The sequence below is a fragment of the Pithys albifrons genome, chromosome 4, assembly GCF_047495875.1.
Source record: "Pithys albifrons albifrons isolate INPA30051 chromosome 4, PitAlb_v1, whole genome shotgun sequence".
NCBI lineage: Eukaryota > Metazoa > Chordata > Aves > Passeriformes > Thamnophilidae > Pithys > Pithys albifrons.
Window position 1 is genome coordinate 49,685,816 of NC_092461.1, and position 12,453 is coordinate 49,698,268.

Here is a 12,453-nt window from a genome sequence, read left to right on the forward strand (position 1 = left end):
AAGACTCCAACTGAAGTCAGTGTAAGGGGCCAGAACCCTCTGGATCAGGCCACCAACAACTCATGAAGGAGGAGCCACCAACTGGCAAACACTGCCATCTCTGGATATAGTTCCTCAGAGTGATGAAGTGGTGAGTCCTGGTCAGTTCCCAGTCTATACATCTCTGGTCTGTGACACTGGTTTTCACTGCAGACATTTTCAGTTCCTCCAGTATGTGTCTCACCCTTCTTATTTGTAGAAATTAGTGAGGCATTTCATTAAGAAAAAAAAAAGACTTCTTATGAAAGGAAATAATGACAAAGCAAGAGATATTAGTTGTAAAAAAAATACAACTTGCCTAGCAAAACAGCCATCCCATTATCTCATCCTCATGGCACAGGCAGGAGAAATTATAAATAGCAGCAGCGGTAGTGCCTGGGAGTTGCATCTTGGCACCAGTGCCTCTGGCCAACTCTTTCTGGCTCCTGTTCACAGTGATGTACGAGCACAGAGTACAGCAGAAAATCCCCATCAGCCCTCTCACCCCCTGCTCAGGCAGGGCAGGCCCCAGGCTGAGCACTCCCTGGGGACACAGCAGGCAGGCTACCACTGACACTTGATCCTGGCTGAAACAGCAGCAGAGAACAAGGCTCTTCTGTCAGGAAACACAGTTTTTCCTGGTGCAGCTACCTGAAAGGCACAGGGGACGAGCCTGGAGATGGAGAAGGTCATTGTTTTTAACTGGTTTTCCTGACACTTGAGATGATGGTGTATAATGTAGCTTTGGCTACGATAATCCCTGTTCAGGGCAGGGAGAAAGCCTTTGTGCCACTACTACAATATTGGACTAAAGAATGGCAGGAGGACATCCAGTGTAGCCTTCATGGGCTGGCTCTCACACCAAAGCAGGGAATGGAGTGTACCATCTATTCATCTATTTTGGGGCTGCTTCATTAAGGATGTAATGACATTCATGGAGTACAGCAAAGGAAACAGCCTGAGCAGCATTCTAACACTTGCGTATTTCCTCAAAGATATTGGGGGATATGGATGTATATGAGCACTTCATTGAAAGGCCGTCATGATATGGGACAGACTCAGACACAGACTCACCCTGCTATTTCAGAGCGGTTGCAATGAGTTCCCACCTTCTTTTGAGTTTCAGACTAGCACACATCACTGGCAGCACAAGCAACTTGGGAACTTTAGTAATCTGAAATGCTTAGGGTCAGGCCAAGCTCAGCAGATGGGATGGAATTTGAAATATAATGAATTTTTTTATGATGAGGGTGGTGAAACACTGTAACAGGTTGCCCAGAGAGGTAGTGGATGCCCCATACTCAGAAACATTCAAGGTCAGGTTGGATGAGGCTCTGAGAAAACTGATATAGTAGATTTCCCTGACCGTGGCAACAGGTTGGACAAAATGGTCATAAGAGGTTCCTTCTAATCCAAACTATGCTATGATTCTATTCTATGATTCTAACTTGCTGACTTGACTGCTTCAAATCCTGTGTCCTCTGCCTAAGATCTGTATTTAGCCAAGATACTTCCTTCTGCCTCAACAACCAACCCAAATTTCATCCCCACCACTGCTGTGAAGGTCATCTGCTCAGGGCCTAAGGACCTGATCATGCTGACTAAGGAAAGAGGGCTGAGCACACCTACTCCAGTCCACCACAGCTGAGGGCTTACAGATCAGTTGCACATCTCAGCAGGACTCCAGCAGAATAACCCCACTTGCAGCAGTGTGGTCGTCACAGCGCTGGCTCGTTGCCTACCACTTTGGAAAAGAAAGGGTAAATTTGCCAAAAAAAACCAGGATACAGGCTCTTTCCAAGGGAGGCCCTCGCTGACGTGTTAGCTGTGATACCTACTGGTGTTCAGTATGGAAATCATCCTTGGGTGCTGATTCATGGCATAATCAAGTTTATGACCAGTGCATGGAGGCGACATGTGCTTCAGCCCCTTCACAGGACTTGGCATATTCTGCACATACCTCTCTGCTCCCAGTTTGTCTTTAAATCTGATTTCCTCAGTGACTGAGAAAACATCATGCAGAATCTCCACAATCACAATAGGAAATACTTAAAAAATATGCTGTGGCTCAAAACAACCTGTCTGGTAGCTGCGTACAGAAGGAGAGCTGGGACATGGGAAACTGTGCCAGGCTCTTGAGAGCTGATGATTCATGTTCTGCAACCACAACCTGGCCACAAACCTCTGTGCCAGCAGAGAGTGCGGCACCAACTGAGGGGCTAAAAACAGCCCAAGCAAATAGCAAGGGATCTGGCAGGAGGCTGAGTGAAAGACAAGACAATAATTTTAAAAAAATATATAACCCGAAGAACAGGAAATTCTTGAGTGGGGCTTTTCTTCTGACCCTCTAGCAAAGGGGGAAAGGAGGATGAAGAGAAGCAATTTGCAGATGCATGTGGTGTGAGCAATGCAAGGGGGAAACGGGAGGCTGCAGAGTGCCTCACCGCCGAGAGCAGCACCGGCAGTGAGGCGAGCGAGGGGTTTCACCCATGTGGGCAGCTGGGCTCAGCAGGGTTCAGCTCTCCCCAGGACCCTTTGGCTGGCATCAAGTGCTTTCTGCTGGTTGCCCAGAGGTGCTCGGAGATGGCACAAATCTGTGCCCTGCCTGCATTATGTGCTGGCAGCCTGTTGTCTTAGCCAGGACTCAGGATCTCCAGGAATTCTCCTTCCATCACGTTTTCTTCTCCCATGGCATAGCCGGGGGGGGCAGCAGTGTGGAAGGAGCACAGGGTGCTGGCTGCTCAGACTTGTTCTGTTTAGGGTAACTAAACTCTTTCCTTCAGGGAAGGGAGTTGCACAACTGGTTGTGTATCCTGTCTCCTGCAGTTTCTCACCATACAACCCTGCTTTCTGATAAACCAGGCATGTCAGGACTCCTGTTTGTTTCCTGGCAGTGGGAATCAGTGGTATACCCTGGCTATAAAAAATGCTCGCTTTTCATGTGGACCCAAAGAACAAAGATGGAAAGGGAATAGGTCATAAAATTGAACAGCTGAGATGGGTTCCAGGTACAGGTACTTGAACATCAGGTAGAGCATGGAGGCAAATCCTTTTCCGAGGTATCAAAATGCAGAAGAGAAACCTTTCATTCCAGTGCTCCAGCTCCAAACACCCACCATTTGGCTACAGTGGCAGAAGACTTCATCCATCACAAAGAAGTAAAGGTGAAGCAAACATAAAACTATAAAGAAAATCAAGAAAGCCAGAGCTAATTAGCAGCAAAACTTTCCATAGAGTGGTCTATATTGATATGATCATGCCTTCCTGGGGTTGATCCTTCAAGAGCAGAATACAGGACTGTTTCCACTCTCAAAATTGACAGGATTAGTCAGAAAGTGAGAATGAAGAGCCACGGGAAGCCAGCCCTGTTTTTCAGCTCCACATTCTGTAGCCCAGGGGTAGCTGCAGATACTTCACAGAACCACAGATTGGATACAATTGGAAAGGACCACTGGAGAGCATCTAGTTCAACCTCCCTGTTTGAGCAGGGTCCCCCAGAGCACGTTACTCAGTACTGTGTCCAGGTGGCTTTTGAACCTCTCCAGAGTGGGAGAGTCCATAACCTCTCTGGCCAGTCTGTTCTTTGGGTTCTCAGTCATCCACACAGTAAAGTTGTTTCTCATGTTCAAGTGGAACTTCTGTGCATCAGCCTCTGCCTGTTGCCTCTTGTCCTGTTGCTCAACACCACTGGGAAGAGCCTGGCTCCATCCTCCTGACACCCTCCCTTCAGATATTGTCCTAGTTCAGCAGGAGGGACCAGCTAACCCTGTGTGGGGGTGATCAAAGCTGTGTATTCTACCCCCTCTATTCATTCCCCAAGGACAATGGGCCATTAGCAGCAGCTGCCCAGGGAGTCATTATCACCTTCACACCCAGCCTGAGGGGGGCGGAGCTGCTAATGGGCCATCAACAGTTCAATACCCCCTGGCTCCCAGAGTTAATCACCTATTGTGTGAGTCCCCACCCAGGGGGAGGGACTGGGTGCTCCCTGAGGGTACATAAGTGGTGGGTAAGAAGACTTTGGTAACTTCTCATCGGATCCAGAGGAGCAGCAGGACCTCAACAGGAGGAGATCACTGCTCTCACCCAGACCACAGCCCTCACCTGCACCAACAGGTTTTTCATTTCCTTTTGCTCTGGACTTGGGGGAGCCACAGGGGTCTCAGCACAAGGGCAAACAAACCCCCTTGGGTTTGTGCCCCAGGACACTGGGTTATACTGCTGGGGTTTTGTGAGTTGAAAGCAATTTCCCTTTTGTGTCAGTGTTTTTATTGTAATATTATTATTAAATTTTAGCTCTAATTTGTAATCTCTCTCATGGTGAGTTCATTTCCCCTGCTGGTTTGCCTTTAAACCAGCACATCTTTCTATTGATGTTGATGAGGTCCCCTCTCAGTCTTCCCAGGGTAAAAAGACCCAGTTTCTTCAGCCTTCACTCATATGTGAGGTGCTTCAAATCCCTAATCAATTGGACTAGATGATCTCCAGAGGCCCCTTCCAACCCTAACTAAACCTGTCATTCTGTGAATCACCTCCATAGCCCTCTGCTGGACTCTCTCCAGCACTTCCTTGTCTTTCTTGAACTGCAAAGTTCAGAACTGGCCACAACAGTCCAGCTGAGGCCTCACCAGGGCTGATTAGAGGGACAGGATCACCTCCCTTGACCTGCTCCCAGTGTTCTTCCTAATGCACCCCAGGACACCTTTGGTCTGCTTGGGCACAAGGACACTGCTGGCTCATGGACAACTTGTTGTCCACCAGGACCCCCGGGTCCTTCTCTGCATTGCTGCTTTTCAGCTGGTTGGCCTCCAATCTGTACTGGAGGCCTGTACTTCTCCTAAGGAGCTGTTCTCCTTAGTTTCTGTGGTGATTTTTGAAATTACTTACACCTGGATTCAGGGAGTTTTTGGATTATAATCTGGCAACCTTCTGGCTGTGCCCCTGTGGAGAAATTGAAGCTGTTAAATCTGAGCTGCCCAGCCAGCTTTTGTGAGGATGGAGAGGGGAATTGCTTGTGCAAAACAGCTGAAGCTGTTACACTTGTTTTTGAAGACCAGTATCCTGACTGCAGAGGCACTGTTGCTGGAGGCAGAGGCTGTTGTTAACCTCCTTTACACTCTAGGGAAGCTGCATTGCTGCCATGCAAAGCTGACTGCAGCACTAGGGAGCACAGGAACTACTGAATAAAACCTAGCATGAGCTCCACATAGCAGTGGTGTCAGAAAAGACATAGAGGAGTTAGAACTCACCCATCCCTCCCTGCTCAGCTATGCTAGCTAGCATCAGTGCCCTTGGGTTTTGTTCTTTGCTAACGTGATATGGAGGATGATTTGGGATCACCGCGCTCACAGTTTACTGCAGATCCCTTGGGAGTCTGCCAGTGTGCCATACTGATACCTGCTTGTTCATGCCCATGCGGCATGTACCATAGGCAGAGAGCATGAAAACAGCAGTGGCAGAGCTGAAAGGTGCAGCTAGATGAAACAGACTTCTTGTTACGGAGAAAAATGCCAGGGGGTGGGGACACCCCCAAAAAACAACTAGAAGGAACCAGTCTATATCCACATGTAAGTCGGATCCTTGTGACGATCAAAGCCCTGTTTGCCTTTGCATTTCTGTCTATCTAAATCCAAGCACATGTTCCCAACTCAGTGTCATGTTTGGCAAGTGTTGGGCGCCTCTGTGCCACAAAGTGCACCACACGGCTTGGTCTCTGGCACCCTGCAACAGCCAGGGCCATTCACCACTTTTCTGAGTGCTGAATGTATTTTCAGTCTGCATTTCAAAAACACAAGAGACTTGTATAATTCTGAGGCCTGGCTGCCTGTCTTTTTGCTCAGTATCCCTAAATAACCTTGATCAAATTTGGCCAAGATGCCTTAGATACACTGGAGTTCTGATAATTTTACTGAAAATTGATGGCTGGGCAGAGAAGACAGAGACCCACATCAGCATCCCAGTCCCTCCCTGCAGAAAGGAGGCCGAGCTCACCTGGTAGCAGCTTGGTCTGGTGGCAGATGATGAGCCACTGTTCAGCACATGCACCAGCCACTGTTCAGCACATGGGCACAGCAGGAGTGGCCACGCCACCACCTCTGGCACAGCAGTAGCATTGCTGGCAGTGAGATTACATGGGCCAGGCAGCTCAGCAGAGGTTGGGAGCCTGGTTTTATCCATTCCACCACTCGACAGCTTGTTTCCTGATGCTTTCAAAAACTGGTAGCTTGCAGTGCATGAAAAGATAGTTCCTTTTTCTATGTTTATTTCCTTTTTCTATGTTTATATCTTTCTTTGGATTGCCTTTGCAATCCATTTTTAGTAACTGTTTCTGTTTCGTCTTCCTCTCTCTTTGGGTTTAACTGTGCTCATCCTACCACAGTTAATAATCACTGGCCATTTAATGGTTCATCTTTCATTTTAAGCAGGCACGTTTAGAGTATTGCTTGTCCATAGGCCTTTGCCACATCCTCAGTGGCTGATAGGTAATATTCTGTGCTTGTTCAGGGGGCTCTGTCATTTTCATAGACAGAGCAAGTGCAGACCTGGGGGTATAATGGGAACCAGGATGGAAGGGTTTGTGTCAGAGCAACTCAGGATGTCACCCAGACTGTGCAGGCCAAGCAAAGAGTATCTGAGATGTTTTTAGAGCTCCTACTTTGAGTTCAACCTATAGTGCTGGGCTAGAGGTAATCACTTCCATGTTTCCTTTCTTCCAATCACCTTTGGGACATAAACAGCTCTGATGACACAAGTAGTCCTCCCCTTCTTCTCCCAGCCCTCAGCTCAGTGTGGAGCAGAGCTTGTGCTGCACCACATCACACTTGCAGGAACCCAGTCCTGGCCAAGGATAAGCAAGGCTGGTGTTGGAATGTATGTATGTATGGCCAGGCTTCGGGAACAAAGATTTGGGAAGGGCCCTACCCATGTGAGTGTGTCCTCCGAGCCTGTGCAGTGGATTTTTGGGTGAGGCACAGCATGTGTGAGAAACTGGCCCCACCCTTTAACTCATAAGGTTCATCTACCACGGCCGAGCGACCTTGGACGGTGACAGTGAAGTCCTCGGGACTAGAACCTACAGCACCCAGTATTCCCAGGAGGTCTCCCATCCAAGTACTATCGGGGCTGACCCTGCTGAGCTTCCGAGATCTGACAGGATCGGATGTCAGGGAGGCATTTAACTGCCTTTGGTGTTGGAATAGACTGCTGCCAACTCACTTCTCTGGGCCCGGTACCTGTGTCTGACTCTCTTACTGCATCCACCAAACATGTCATGCTGGGGGGAGGAAGCCCTCAACAGGTAGTCATCGGGAGGCTCTCCAGTGAGCTTGCATGGGAACAACACATCACCACAACTAAGGTTTGGGATTTCTCACTAGAACGCCCATAAGCTGGGCAGATGCATGCAAGGTATGGATAGACACTGAGGTATGGATGCTCGGAGTGGGATGAACATTTCTAGAAGCAGAAAAACACCAGTACATTCAAATGCCTCTAGGCCACCCACAAGCAAGCAGCATGTGCCACAGGCTACAGCAACCAGTGCTTTTGCTCTGCTCCTCTGCAGGGATGACTGGGAATCAAGTAGACCCAGTTCAACACAAGCTTGAAAGTAACAGTCAACTTGCTTCAGGTCCCCAGCTGCAAGTTGTCACCTTTCCCAGGAAGGGTGAAGAATTTTCTCAGTGTTACATAACTGGTTAATTTTTGTTTTACCTGGCATTTTGTTACCTGCCTCTTGGGGCTACAGGAGCCTGAAGGTTTGACTCCTTTGCAAAGGGGAGCAGAGTCACTTTCAGCTGGGAGAACAGCCCCAGCTGCTGAGGGGCCAAGGACCACCTCCAGATGGGCCCTCTGGCTTTGTGGTTATCTTAGTTGGTAGGAGAACTCTTGCTCCACTTCCAGCCCAGCTCTTCTCTTCCCCTGCTCACTGACTTTCTTTCTTTGCAGACTCATATGAAGCCCAAGGGGAAAGATGCAAACCTGGAAAGAGATGAAGACAGCTCTAGGAGACTAAGTTGATGACTTTACAGGACAAAAGAAAACTGTTTTTTCTAACACTGATAATGTAGCAGCAGTGGGAGGGCAATTTGGGTCTTCAGAGACACCAAGGTGCTTAGCCAGAGACCCACCATCCATTTTTCACACCAGTTGTCCCTGCCCTTCTGTGAGGGGACACACACCAAACATATTAGACATTTATAATCCTGCCTCAAGCACTTCTTACAGCTCTTGGTGAAATCCCCCTTGCTCTGGAGGGTCTGCTCCTCCTCCTCTGAGTAGTCATTGAAATCCTCTTTCCATCCAATCACTTCCCAGCCTCAGGACCTCAAATCCCTCTTGACACATCACCTCTCTCTCTTCAGTCCTTTCACCAATGCCAAGCCCTATAATCTTGCTCCTTTCCTTCTACTCTCTCCCTTTTTTGGGCAAAACAGGGTGACCAAAAATTAGTGTTAATTATTCCTCCAGAACTGTGCTGCAAACCACATTGTTTCACAGGAGGCCATAAGGCCAGCTAGCATTTTATCAGTACTGGAAGAGCCTCCATTTGTCTTGGGGCCACACACCCTGCTGCTATCTTGTGTCAGCTCTGACTCTGGGAGCAGATCTAAGTCACTAAAACACGCCAAACTACCTCCCTGCAAAAAATGAAAACCAACTCTACAACCAACGAGCAATTAAGAGAGAAGTGGTGAGGACAGCATGGACTGGAGAATGGGAGAAAGCCCTGAGGACAAAGGAAGAAGGGAGCAGGAAGGGGGAAAGGTCCTTCTCTCAGTAGCAACTAGTCTGGGTATTTCAACTGAGGAGGGAACCACAAATGGTCAGTCAGTGCCCTCTAAAGGATGGCTGGGCAGGGCCACACTAACAAGCCTGCAAAAACACTCAGTTTGGCCCCATGGGTCCCAGCTGTAACCCAAAATGCTTTGAAAGGCAGAGACACCCCAAAATTCACGTCAACAGTACAGTTACTATGATACATAGCTACAGCAGAACCCTCCTTCCCACCTCCTAGGTAAGCACAGTCTTACAAGGCAGTTATTGATGGCTAGTATGATCTCTTTGAACTGAGAGGAGAACTCCACTGTGGTGTTAATAGTGGAGAGGGGAACAGGGTCAGCTTTGGCCAGAAAGCCCATCTCATGGTATGGGCAAGAAATGTGGCTCCCTTCACAAGTGAGGGCCACAGTTTGACTATACAATAAATTTTCCTGCGAGGTCCTTAAAATTGGGTTAAAGTGTGTGACGTAAAGCATTTACTGAAATAAACTCCTCAGGGTGAAACACATTTGTCCAAACAATTGTGATGGTTTTACTCATGTGAGCAAGGGTTTTATACAGGTCCTGTCATCTGTGCCTGGTTGAGGATTTCATGGCAACTCATATATAGAATCTCAGAACATCCTGACCTGGAAGTGACCCACAAGGATCATCAAGTACAACCCTTGGCCCTGCACAGGACCATGGAGGTTTTGTCATCTGATCTTTTTTGTTCTTCAACTGCCTCTTTAGCCTCCATGTCACCAGTTTCTTTCAAATACAGATCCTTTCAATCCTGTTTGCACCTTCCCTCTGCTATGTGTAGGTTTCTTCCTGCCTCAGATCTCAGGTCTTGTGTCCAACTCCAGAAGATGCTTTCCCAGACCCCCCTGCCACTGAGGCAAAGTCCCCCAGGAAACGTGAGCACAGTACAGATATTGTGCTGGAAGTGGGAGAGGGGAGCCTGGCAAGCAGTTCCACAAGATGCCTAAGTGGTGCAGCATTGGGGAGCCAGTAAGTATTGACCAAGGTGAAGAGAGTTCAATGAAGCCAACACAGCCTCAACAAAAGCTCATTCAAGTATGATTCTCATTTTGAAGGTGCCACAAGGGCTTATCATCACCAGCCAACTTGTCATGCTGCACATGAGCTGTGTCTCCATGCCCCTCACACTCTTGCCTCAGCAGACATCCTTCCCGTGCCTCACTGCCAACATGGACCCACCCCCAGGGCTCAGTACCAGGCTGCAGGAGGCACTCAGTGGCCACAGCCCAGCCCTGCCACCCACCCTGCCCCTCTGCCCTCCCTCAGTTCCATGTAGGTCTGTGAGTCACATTCTACTTCAGTTTCATTTTGACTTTTGCTTTTCCTCTCTGCACTTCATTATCACAGTCCCTGCAGTTTTCTTTGGCTCACCATGTGACCTGAGATAGTCACAGGCTGTCAGGGCCTGCAGGACTGTGCTACAGGAGCTGCAGGCTGCCACCTCAGACCCAGTAGGATTTCAGCAGGATCTGGGTTAGAAAATCACAGGCTACTGATTCGAAAGTGTCAGGATCACAGTAAAATTGTTAAAGGGCCTGGACTGAGACCTGTGAGAAGAGTTTGGGGCAAAGTATCATCTCTAAGAAACACTGAAATATGTCCTGCATAAGAAAAATCTCAAGTCATAGTGAGCAGCTAAAGGAGTTTATAAACTAAAGGAGTAGATAAATTTATAAGCTACAGGAGTAGATAAACTGACCAAAGCATATTTTGCTATTTGTTCCTTTGGGTTCTCGTGGCAAGTGAGTGAACTGCAGCTGGTCCAGTGGAGGTCCATGTTTACTCTCAGGCAACACACTCATGCTACCACCATCAGCCTTTTGTAAAGGGAATATATACACAAAATCCCCACAACACAAAAGGGCTGGCACTTCATTGTGCACACTGTGTGCATGCAGCACAGCAATAGCAGCTTCCTCTGGAATAGGGAATCACAGGTTGGCATACGCTGGCACAAAAACCACCATCCTGTATACGTGCTAATTCAGCAATGCCCATCTGAAACAGATTATCTGTTCATGCCAGAGTTCACTGCAGACTGGCCCACTCCCTGAGCCAGAACCACAGACCAGACCACTTTCACACTTTCAAATATACTGGAAGACAGACATGGCTTTTTTAGAATAAAAGTACCAAAGAAAAGAAAAAAAATGTTCTGCACTTCCACTGGGGATTAAAAAATCAGGAACTGCAAAAATGGAAACTTGGGTCAGACATTAAGAAAATATTTCCAAGTTAAGGCCCCAGAACCAGACTGCTCTGCTAGCCTTGGAGCATTTCTATGAAAATCCTTGAAAAATCTCAGCCAGGATGGTACAATGTTCTCACTTAGGGAAGAGAATGGAGTTAGGATACCTACCACGTTTCCTTCCTGTCTCTTCCCTGCACACCCTCACCATCCCCCACCCCCAAATTCTGTATCTGTAACAGTCTACAATGTAGGTGCTTGCATAGAAATATGGTAATAACTATTTCCTCAAATACACAACACTTACCAGTCACTGTGGAACTTCAAGGACACCCAGGAACAGCAGCATGATACTCAACTGTTTTTGATTAGAGTACTCTGGCTCCCAAGGAAGAAATACTGTAGCTATTGATGAAGGGAGCAAGCCTCAGAGCTAACCAATTCTGATTCTAGCTAGTAAAGGGCAGAGGGAAACACAAATCTGTTTCCCACAAAACCTTGTTTGGAGATTTCTCAATGAGGGGAGTGGACCGTATCTGGCAGAGGATGTGGCCAAGAAGAGGGGGCTGTATTAGGTACAGGGATGGAGCAGCACAAAGCTCACTTGGAAGGGAAGAAGGGGTGAGAGAGGAGAACCACCAGGAGGCCCAGGGCAGCTGGGCCTTGTCAGGGCAGCTGGTGATAGCCGGGCATGGGCTTGCTCTGCTCCAGCGTTGCACTGTCCCTTCTCCTCCAGACAGAGCCTTCCCAGGGCAGCTCCTTGCCCAGCCCTGGCTCTAGTACCCCTTCCTCTGCACATCCATCTTTCCAACCCTGACAGCATCTCCCAAGGCTTAAGAATTAACCAGTGAGGAGGGGGAGATAGAATATACTTTTGAAGTGTTATTAGGGGGAAAATGCTGCAATATTTCTGACCAAACAGTTCAGTACCTTCCTATTTCCTCAGCTGCGCTTTGCATTGGAGAAAACAATCCCACTGCACAAGCCTGTTGCTTTGTTTGCTTCAGGCACATTATAAAGTAATTATTACCTTTCCCATGTCATGCCTGCCTGAGAATGACACTTCTTTCCCTGTTTGTTGCCAGATTTCTCCTTCACAAGTTCAGTAAAGGGACATACAGCTCTTTGTACAATGAAGAATAGTCCCAAAAATAAGAAAGCAAAATTGCTTTTGCCCACATTCAAGAAGACTCAAAATACAGAGCTCTGAGGTCTTGACATAGGGGTTTCTTCCCTTTTTCCCCCATTTTTTAGTAAACAAATTACTCGGAATTTGGGTTTGGCTGGGCTCAAAAGATTATCTAGCACTAGGAAGACTATCTAGACTAAGTAGGCTACCAAAAGCAAACAGTGTTATCAGCCAGGCACTCAGTTTAAAGAAACTGGCACTCCCCTTCAAAAGGTACATGTTCTCCCTTATCTCTTTAACACACACCATCAAG